Source organism: Cicer arietinum, chromosome 4 (genome assembly GCF_000331145.2).
Source record: "Cicer arietinum cultivar CDC Frontier isolate Library 1 chromosome 4, Cicar.CDCFrontier_v2.0, whole genome shotgun sequence".
Lineage (NCBI taxonomy): Eukaryota > Viridiplantae > Streptophyta > Magnoliopsida > Fabales > Fabaceae > Cicer > Cicer arietinum.
In genome coordinates this window covers 42,431,011-42,442,043 of record NC_021163.2, presented here as the reverse complement: position 1 = coordinate 42,442,043, position 11,033 = coordinate 42,431,011, and positions in this window count along the sequence as shown.

Below are 11,033 nucleotides of genomic sequence, written 5' to 3'. Positions count from 1 at the left end.
CACTTCAGAGAATCGTGATCTAAATAGTTTTTGTTTGAGTTTATACATGAATCTTGACTAGATGTTTCTGGATCTTCAAGTTGAATATTGCGGTTTTTATTATTCTTATTATTGACCTTCGTCCTACATTTTTTCACTATCTTTTGTGGGTATAAAGTTGTTCGAATTTTCAATAGATCTTTTCCTTTATCTCTGTTTTGTTGTTTCTTTCTACCATTGACTTTTCTTGATCCCATTATTGCCTATATATATTAATCAACTATTTATTAGCCTCAAATTTGTATTAGTATTATACATGAAGAAATTAAATAACAACTTTTTATATATGTATATATGCAAATAATATACATTTTTTGTTGTTGTTGAAAAACCTTCAGATCTATAACAAGTTAATCTTTTGAAGAATTGTTTCGGAGAAAGGAGAGAGTTTTTTAAAAAGAGATAGAAACTATAACCGTATAAAATAATATAATAAGTAAACAAAAGAGAAGTATATATAATGTTGAAAGAGAACGTAAAATTCAAATAAGATTATGTTAATTAAGAAAAGTATCAAATAAGATAAGCCACAATCCGCCAAATTTAAAATATTTTTAAATAAACAAAAATTTTGACTTTTTTAATAATAATAATAATAATAATAATAATAATAATATTTTAAAACGAATTTTTTGGGATCTTGAGAAGATTTAAACAAACAAAAGGAAACTTCTTTTTCTTTGATAACTTCCTTAGAATTCTAAGAAAAAAAAATATTTTATAGGATTTGTGTTAAGATTTTGCAAAACTACAGGAAACAAATCTATTTAGATTTATCTAAGTTCGGATCTTTATTAATGAATTTCAAATTATTAAAGAAAATAAATCTTTCATAGGATTTGTGTCAAGATTTAGCGAAATTTATCGGAAAAAAATCTATTTAAATTTATCGAGGTGCGGATCTTTATTAATGAATTTCAAATTATTAAAAACAAATGGTTTTTTTCCTTAAAGAAATTATTGGCTATTCTATTACTAAATTGAATGGGAAAGTTTTGAAATTTCAGAATATATAAGAATAATACTATTTCTAATCTTATGGCATAAGAATCATAATAAGAACAAAAAACAAAAATGACAATAATTAAAAAGATTCATTTAATGTGATAACTTTTTTTTTCTTCATAAAGTAATTTTGACATTAAATATTTTTACACCCACTAATATAAATATTAATTGTATTTTTAATAAAAATAAAAATATAAAACATATTTAATCAATAAATTATATATAAAAGAGTGATGTTAGTAATAAATAAAGTTTGAGTTTTCAAAATATATATATATTGCATTAATTATTTATTTACAAATTTATTTTCGACTATGTTTTGTCTTTTTTACTAAGGTATATAATCAATATTATAATAAAACCACAAATTAATTTTCTGTTTTCAAGAATAAACTAGTAAAACCATCACAATTATCGATAAATTTAATATTACAACCAATTTTCTTAATTTCGATTATGTAACATAGTCTTATATATAAGTACATAAATAATATCACTTAAACTTAATTATAAGTTGACGGAAAAATTTTTATTATAAAAGTTTAATTTATAAACTAAAAAATTATAACTAAAAAAATGACTTAAATGCAGTTTTAGTCCCTCTATTTTAACTTATTATTAATTTTGGTCACTCTATTTATAATTTCACAATTTTGGTCTCCCTTATCTTAACTGATTTGTAATTTTAGTTCCATTTATTTCTAACTTTGCAATTCTGATACTCTTATTTTAACTGATTTGTAATTTTATTCTCTCTATTTTTAATTTCTCAATTTTAGTCTCTCTATTTCTTAAAATTGAGACATTTTGTAAATCTAATGGATCATATATTTTATTTTATAAAATCTAATGAATTATATTTAAAAAATATACATAATATTAAGAAAATGTTAGATATTTATTTTTTTTTAAATTATTATAAAAACTATCTAAAAAATAGTTTTTAATTATTTTAAAACTTATTAATTCTAAAAATAGTTTTATTTATTAGTTTTTTAAAAAACTGATTTCAAAATTTATTAATTTAAAAACTGTTTTTAGAAGAGTTTTTAATTATTATTTTTATTAATTTAAATAAGATTTTAAAAAAAAATTAATTTTTAATATATTTAAAACAGGATTACGTGTATTTTTAATATATTTTGATCATATTTAAAAGAAAAGAGAATTTAAATAAAAATTTATTTTTTATCATAACACATAATTTTACTAAAAATAAGATATTTTTTAAGAAAGAAAATATCTTTTTTTAAATAAAAAAAAAACAGAACTTAAATTTTTTCTTTATTTTAAAAACATCATAAATTATTAATTATTAATTACTTTTTTAAAAACATATTTGAATTAATAAAAATATTAAATAAAAATTCTTCTAAAAAAAGTTTATAAAATTAATAAATTTTTGAAATCGATTTTTAGAAAATAATAAATAAAACTATTTTTAGAATTAATTAGTTTTAAATTAATTAAAACTATTTTCTATATAGTATTTTATAATAATTTTTTTTTTAAATAAATATTTAATATTTTCTTAATATTATATATATTTTTTAAATATAATCCATTTGATTTTATTAAATAAAATATGTGATCTATTAGATTTATAAAATTTCTCAATTTTAAGAAAGAGTGGTACCAAAATTGCAAAATTAAAAATAGATTGACCAAAATTACTAATGGGTTAAAATAAGATAATCAAAATTGTGAGATTATAAATAAATGAACCAAAATTATGAATCAGTTAAAATAGAAGATTAAAATTATGAAATTAGAAATAGATGAATCAAAATTACGAATCATTTAAAATAGAGGTTTTAGATCAGAAGTGTGCCTAAGAGTGCTGGTGAATTAGGTGTTTAGAAATTCTCTTTTTTTTAGAGATTTAGTGTTTGATTTTTCTGATTTAAGATAGTATATAGAAAAGATAAATGGCAGAAAAATAAAGAACACAAAGATATTATCTTGGTTCCCCTTAGGACCAAGGGTACATCCAGTCCTGTTGCACATCACAAGAGATTTTCCACTATTGTTAGAATAAGTACAAGTTCCACCCTATGACATTTGTTACAAACTCCTAACAATCACCCTAAGATAGCACACCACTATCTTAGTTTACAAAATTTGAAGAAAGAACACCACTTTCCTCAATTTACAACACTTGAATGGTTTAGCAATATTGATTTTGACTTATATCAATATGATATAAAAGTTGATGTACAATGATAACAATCCAATATAATTTCAAGTACACTAGAGAACGTTTCTCAATGATATGAAAATGTAAAATCTATACTTGAAATATAAAAGTGAAACTTTGAAAAAATCAAAATATTTTAGAAAGTTTGTTCAAAGTTTGTTCAAGTTTTGGTTGTAGGATTGGTTATGTTTGATCTGAAGTTATGGTGTATTTATACTCCATAAACATCTCTTCAGACTCGTGGTCATTGATCCAAGATGTTTGATGAAAAAATGCAATGATCCGGAACCATTTCAGAATTGAAAAATTGCATTGTTTCCAGTTGTATTCGACTACAGCTTGTGTGTAGTCGAATACACATCCTTTTAACGTTCAATTTTATTTGAATTTTGAAGCTTGTATTCGAATACACATTATTGTATTTGAATACAAATGTTTGAATTTGACTACTGACTTGTCTGTATTCGGCTACAACATGTTGTATTCGAATACAACATTGTATTTTGCCAAAAATATTATTTTCAAACATTATTTATATATTTTGACACTTTGAAAATTCTTTTGATGCATATGCTAAAATGAAAGGTTTTCATGTGCATTTGAAATATACGAATATTAGATTGCATCATGTAACTTTACATTATAAAACTTCTAGCATATTTGACCATAGTTGTCTTTGATGTTTGACTTCTTTTTGAGCTTGCAACTTGATCACTTTCCTTGGTCTTTGTCTTCATCAAAAACATGTATTTTACAAGAGGAACTAAAATTGCATTTAAGCAGAAAAACAAAAAAGTTGAGAACATAAAAAAAGACTTCTCCAGAAAAATAAAAATTAAATAAATAGATAAAGAATCTAAAAGAATTCCTCAAGTTAAACAGTTTATTTGAACCGTTGGGCAAATATTATATATCTGAATTTTCTTCTAAATAATATTTTTGCTTGTTTTACATACAAATATATAAAAACATTTGAATGTATAAGATATATACTTGTTAACTCTTATACTACAACAAATTAATACATGAAAATAAATTAAATAAAAACTAAAAAAGAAATTTCGTTACTATACACGGTGGATTCGTGCAGGGCCAAAATACACAAATAGAACAGAAGGAGTTGTTGTTGAGTGAGAAGGCCCCAAACATTAGCACTTGATCAAGTTTATGAATTATTTATCACAGACAAAATGGAGAAAAAAGGAAAAGTTTAATTTAGGTAACTATCTTGTTTATCTGAACATGAAATGCTACACTTTGCATGTAATAACTAGTTCAGAGACTTAGAGTTGAATAAGAGATATGATCAGCAACTAGATATTATCTAGATACTTGAAAGTAGATTTCATTGATAGATAAACATAGCAGCAGGTCACTATAAATAACTAAGGCACTTATTATGATATTTTCTATTATATTCCTTTTTCAATAAAAAAAAATAATGTATTATATACTCTACTTTAAAACTTATATGCAAAAATGTCTTAATTTTTTTTACCTTCAAGAGGTCTTAAAGCAAGGATGCTGACGAAACGTTGCTTTATTTTTTTATTTACAAATGAACAAATGTTAAATTAATAAATAAAGTATAATAAAAATAAATAAATAAAAACCTAAACTATATTAATAAAAAAATATAATAAATTAAATAAAAAAATACATAAAATTATTGTGGGTTGAGTAAATGTGTCGAACAAAACGTGTTGTAATATTTTAACAATTATTTCTTATTTTGAAGTCTATTGCAAATAAATTTGCAACTTCATCCTAATTTACGATCAACTCTATCCTATTTTGTAATTTATTGCAAATAAATCAACAATTTCATCCTATCTTTGCAATAAACTACCTCCTATTTTGATGTCAATTTTATTTATAAATAATATTAACAAATTTCACCTATTTTGTAGGTGATTGCCTCCTATATTACGGTCAATTTTATTTATTAAAATATAAGTTAACATATACGATTGTTAAAAAATAAAATAATCGTTAAGAATAAAATGCACATATATAGTTAGTGGATTATTACTAGATAATTAATATAGATTGGGAACTTTATTCTTTAACGTTTATTTTATTTTTAATATAAACAAATGTATTTTTATTTTTTTTCTTTGAAAAGAAACAAAAAAATTTAGATGTGTTACATTGTTTAATAAACATGCTAATTTATATTTCAATAAATAAAATAGACTGTAAAGTAACGACATCAAAATAGGAGGAATTGCTAATTTTATTTACTTTAAAATTGACAGCAAAATAAGAAGGAGTGACTAACAAAATAAAATTAAATTGTTAATGTATTTTATTTAATTTTATTAATATAAGTTATTTTTTATTTATTAATTTAATATTTATTCATCTGTTAAAATAAAAATAAAGCCAACATAATTACATCCTATATCCCATGTTGCGATTTACGAAAAATAAAGTTTCTTCGTGTGGTCGCATTCCCTTAAGTAGGAAAGAAAAGTAGAGTACAGTAGAAAATTATTTTTCTGAAAAAGAACTATAATAGAAAAATATCCCACTTGTTAAACAACCAAACAAGTATATTTAAAACATAAGTTTAAGTTTTGAGTTAAAAATATCACATTTTAAGATTTTAAAGTATGAATTATATAAATTTTAAATTTTTTTTCTACATTTGATTTCTTAACAAGTGTCCAAAGGTGTTTGTTAGCATTTCTCATTTTTAACGTACCACTACTTTAATAAAAAAAATATTTAATATAAATAGTTGAGTGTTTAACATTTAAAGAAACAATTTAGTAATTTAGATTATATTTTACATAAAAAATTATTTTAAACTAAAATAAAAAACTATTTAATTTATATTATTTTGAGGGATGAAATAAAATAGAGATGCATAGTTTGTTGAGATATTTTTGCTAGATAGAATAATATTTGCTTATTTAAAAAATAAATAAACTTAAAATATAAATTATATTGAACAAGTGTTTTACAATAAAATTATAAATTAATTAAAAAGATAAATAAGTTGTTTAATAGATATAAATAATCAAAGCATACATAGGTAGTTCATTAAGAACCTTTTCGTAGATAGAATAAAATTTAATTTTATAATTAAAAAATAGCTAATTATGAGATTCCAAACCATTAAAACAAAATACACGAATTGTAGGTAGGGGTAGAAATAGGCTGGACTGAACTAGGTTTGGCTAAGTTTGAGTTTGTTAGTCAAAAAATTCAAAGTCTAAGTCTGCTATGTGGATTGTCATATGTTTACTTTTTATGTCTGAGTTCAGCCTTGATAGAAGTCTGATGTGATATGTTACCCTACTTAAAAGCTTATTTTATTTAAATATTTTTGAATAAATAATCAAACATATTTTTAAATAGATTAACGAGTTAATATGTCAATGAGATTAAATTTTATTTTGATAGTTAACATCACATTTTAAAGAATATGACTTTATATACATTATACTTAAATTATATTTTATAATAATACATTTAAATATGTTATAAACTAACTGAAGTTATTATGCGTAAATTATTAAAAGTTGAATATATAACAAAGATATTAAAATTTAATATAATAATTAATGTAGTAAAAGAATATTATTTATATTTATTTAAATAGGTCGGCCTACTAAAAGACTTATTATGTGGCATAGTATGACTTTTTCAACTAAATAGGTTTTTTTTGGCCTATACCTAACGTAAGTTGAGCCGTAGAATCCCTGTGAGTCGATCTAGTCTATTCTCCTTCCTAACTGTAGGTGAACATCTCTAATTATTTCTCTTTAGCAAAGTTTCATCGTTGTTGCAACTTTATTGTAACAATTTCCACTCCATAGACACTCACTTTACTTATTTAATATAATTAAATATCATCGCAATTAATTATTATATTCTAAAAAATTCATTGAATTTAATTTCTCAAGATGTAAAGTGTTTACTTTGTTATGCAATATTAAAAAAATACATTAATTGATAAAAGAATTAACTCACATATATGGACAAACCAACATTACATTAGAATCAACGTTAAGTTGGTTGAAATATAACTACTTACATTCAAATCTTTTGAACAAGCTCTCTAGTTCAAATCTTATAATTGTAAAAATCATAGTTGAAAGAGAAACTCAACTAAATATATCAAAAATTGGATATATCCAAAAAAAAATTTACAAGAAATTCATTGTCAAACATCAACGATTCAATATCTGGAATTTTTCCTGGAATAACATATTTTGTTATGCACTTCACAGAATCATCATCTAAATAGTTTTTGTTTGAGTTTTTCCATGAATCTTGACTAGACGTTTCTGGATCTTCAAGATGAATATTGCGGTATTTATTATTCTTATTATTGACCTTCGTCCTACGTTTTTTTACTATCTTCAAGATGAATATTGCGGTATTTATTGTTTCTTTCTACCATTGACTTTTCTTGATCCCATTATTGCCTATATATATATATTAATCAACTATTTATTAGTCTCAAATTTGTATTAGTATAATACATGAAGAAATTAAATAACAACTTTTTATATATGTATGTAGGCAAATAATATACCTTTTTTGTTGTTGTTGAAAAATCTTCAGATCTATAATAAGTTAATCTTTTGAAGAATTGTATCGGAGAAAGGAGAGAGTTTTTTAAAAAGAGACGAGAAACTTTAACCGTATAAAAATAATATAATAAGTAAATAAAAGAGGAGTATATATAATGTTGAAACAGAACATATAATTCAAATAAGATTACGTTAATTAAAAAAAGTATCAAATAAAATAAGCCACAATCTGCCAGATTTAAAATATTTTTAAATACACAAATTTTTTGACTTTTTTAATAATAATAATATTATTTTAAAACGAATTTTTTGGGATCTTGAAAAGATTTAAACAAACAAAAGGAAACTTCTTTTTCTTTGATAACTTCCTTAGAATTCTAACAAAAAAAAAAAAATCTTTCATAGGATTTTGTGTTAAGATTTAGCGAAATTATCGGAAAAAAATCTATTTAAATTTATCTAGGTTCGGATCTTTATTAATGAATTTCAAATTATTAAAAAAAAAATCTTTCATAGGATTTGTGTTAAGATTTAGCGAAACTGTCGGAAAAAAATCTATTTAAAATGGTTTTTTTCCTTATAGAAATTATTGACTATTCTATTACTAAATTGAATGGGAAAGTTTTAAAATTTCACAATATATAAGAATAATACTCTTTCTAATATTATGGCATAAGATTCAGTAAAAAAAAATTATATAATAGAACAAAAAACAAAAATTAAAAAGATTCATTTAATGTGATAACTTTTATTTTTTTTTCTTCATAAAGTAATCTTGACATTAAATATTTTTACAGCTACACTAATGTAAATATTACTTGTATTTTTAATTAAGAAAAGTATCTAATAAGATAAGCCACAATCTTTCAGATTTAAAATATTTTTAAATACACACACTTTTTGTCTCTTTATATATATATATATATATATATATATATATATATATATATATATTACCAAAATGCCAAGGTCCAAAATAAAAAATACAAAAATATCTTACTCTTTAGCCCTAGTTGATAATCTGGAAATACGATGATGTGAAAAAAAAAATTATCGTTAATAGATGGTTGCATCCCGGTGATGCAACCATCTATTGCTATTTTTTTTTCCATTTTATTAATTATTGAATTATTATTAAATAAATTATTAATAATTAAAATATTTAAAAATTTAAAATACTATTATTAAAATAAAATATATTAATAAATAGACTAAATTACATCTGTGGTCCCTTAACTTAATTTCAGGTAACGTTTTAGTCTTTTATCTTTTTTTTTCTTCCCGATTTAGTCCTTTGTTCCTAACAATATCAAATAAAGTATGAAAATATGAGTTTATTTGAAGATTTGCGTTATGAGTTTGATGAAATTTGATTTATATTGAAGAATGTAATTAATTTTATGAGTTTTGATTGAATTTTTTTTTTGAATTTTTGTATAAAAAAGGATAAAATTGTTGAAATTTTAAAACATAAAATATCAAATTGTCACTTAAAATTAAAATAAAGGACTAAAACGTTATCTGAAATTAAGTTAAGGGACCACAGATGTAATTTAGCCTAATAAATAATAATAATAATAATAATAATAATAGTAACAATTTCAATAATAATAATAATGATAATATTTTAAAACGAATTTTTCGGGATCTTGAAAAGATTTAAACAAACAAAAGGAAACTTCTTTTTCTTTGATAACTTCCTTAGAATTCTAACAAAAAAAAAAAAATATTTCATAGGATTTGTGTTATGATTCAGCGAAACTATCGGAAAAAAATCTTTTTAAAATTATCTAGGTTCGGATCTTAATTAATGAATTTCAAATTATTAAAAAAAATAGTTTTTTTCCTTAAAGAAATTATTGGCTATTCTATTACTTAATTGAATGGGAAAGTTTTGAAATTTCAGAATATATAAAAATAATACTCTTTCTAATCTTATGGCATAAGAATCGGTAAAAAAATTATATATAAGAACAAAAAACAAAAATTACAAAAATTAAAAAGATAACTTTGTATAAAAAACGATAACATTTTTGAAATTTTAAAACATAAAATATCAAATTGTCACTTAAAATTAAAATAAACGACCAACTCGGGAAAAAAAAAAAAAGATAAAGGACTAAAACGTTACCTGAAATTAAGTTAAGGGATCACGGATGTAATTTAGCCTAAATATTTTTACACCCACTAATGTGAATACTAATTGTATTTTTAGTAAAAATAAAAATATAAAACATATTTAATCAATAAATTATATATAAAAGAGTGATGTTAGTAATAAATAAAGTTTGAGTTTTCAATATATATATATATATATATATATATATATATATATATATATATATTATATATATATATATATATATATATATTGCATTAATTATTCATTTAAAAATTTATTTTCAACTATGTTTCATCTTTTTTGCTACGGTATATAGTAAATACTATAATAAAACCACAAATTAGTTATCTATTTTCAAGAATAAACTAGTAAAACAATTAAAATTATCGATAAATTTAATATTACAACTAATTTTCTTAATTTCGATTATATAACACAGTCTTATGTATAAATGCATAAATAATATCACTTAAACTTAATTAGGAGTTGACAAAAGAAACTTTATTGTAAAAGTTTATTTTATAAACTAAAAAATTATTAATAAAAAATATAGATTTAAATACAGTTTTAGTCCCTCTATTTTAATTTATTGTTAATTTTGGTCTCTCTTATCTTAATTAATTTATAATTTTAGCCCCTCTATTTCTAATTTCACAATTATGATACTCCTATTTTAACTGATTGGTAATGTTAGTCTCTTTATTTTTAATTTTTCAATTTTAGTCTCTCTATTTCGTAAAATTGAGACATTTTATAAATTTAATGGATCACATATTTTATTTAATAAAATCTAATGGATTATATTTAAAAAAATATATAGTATTAATAAAATATTATGTATTTATTTTTTAAAAATTATTATAAAAACTATTTAAAAAATAGTTTTTAATTATTTTAAAATTAATTAATTCTATAAATAGTTTTATTTATTATTTGTTTTAATCTGATTTCAAAATTTAATATTTTAAAACTGTTTTTAGAATAGTTTTAAATTATTATTTTATGGCTTAATTGCAGTTTTGGTCCCCCTATTTTAGCTGATTTACAAAAGTAGTCCCCCTATTTTATTTCTCCTCAGTTTTGGTCCAACAAACAGAATTTTGGTCCAAAACTTGATGAA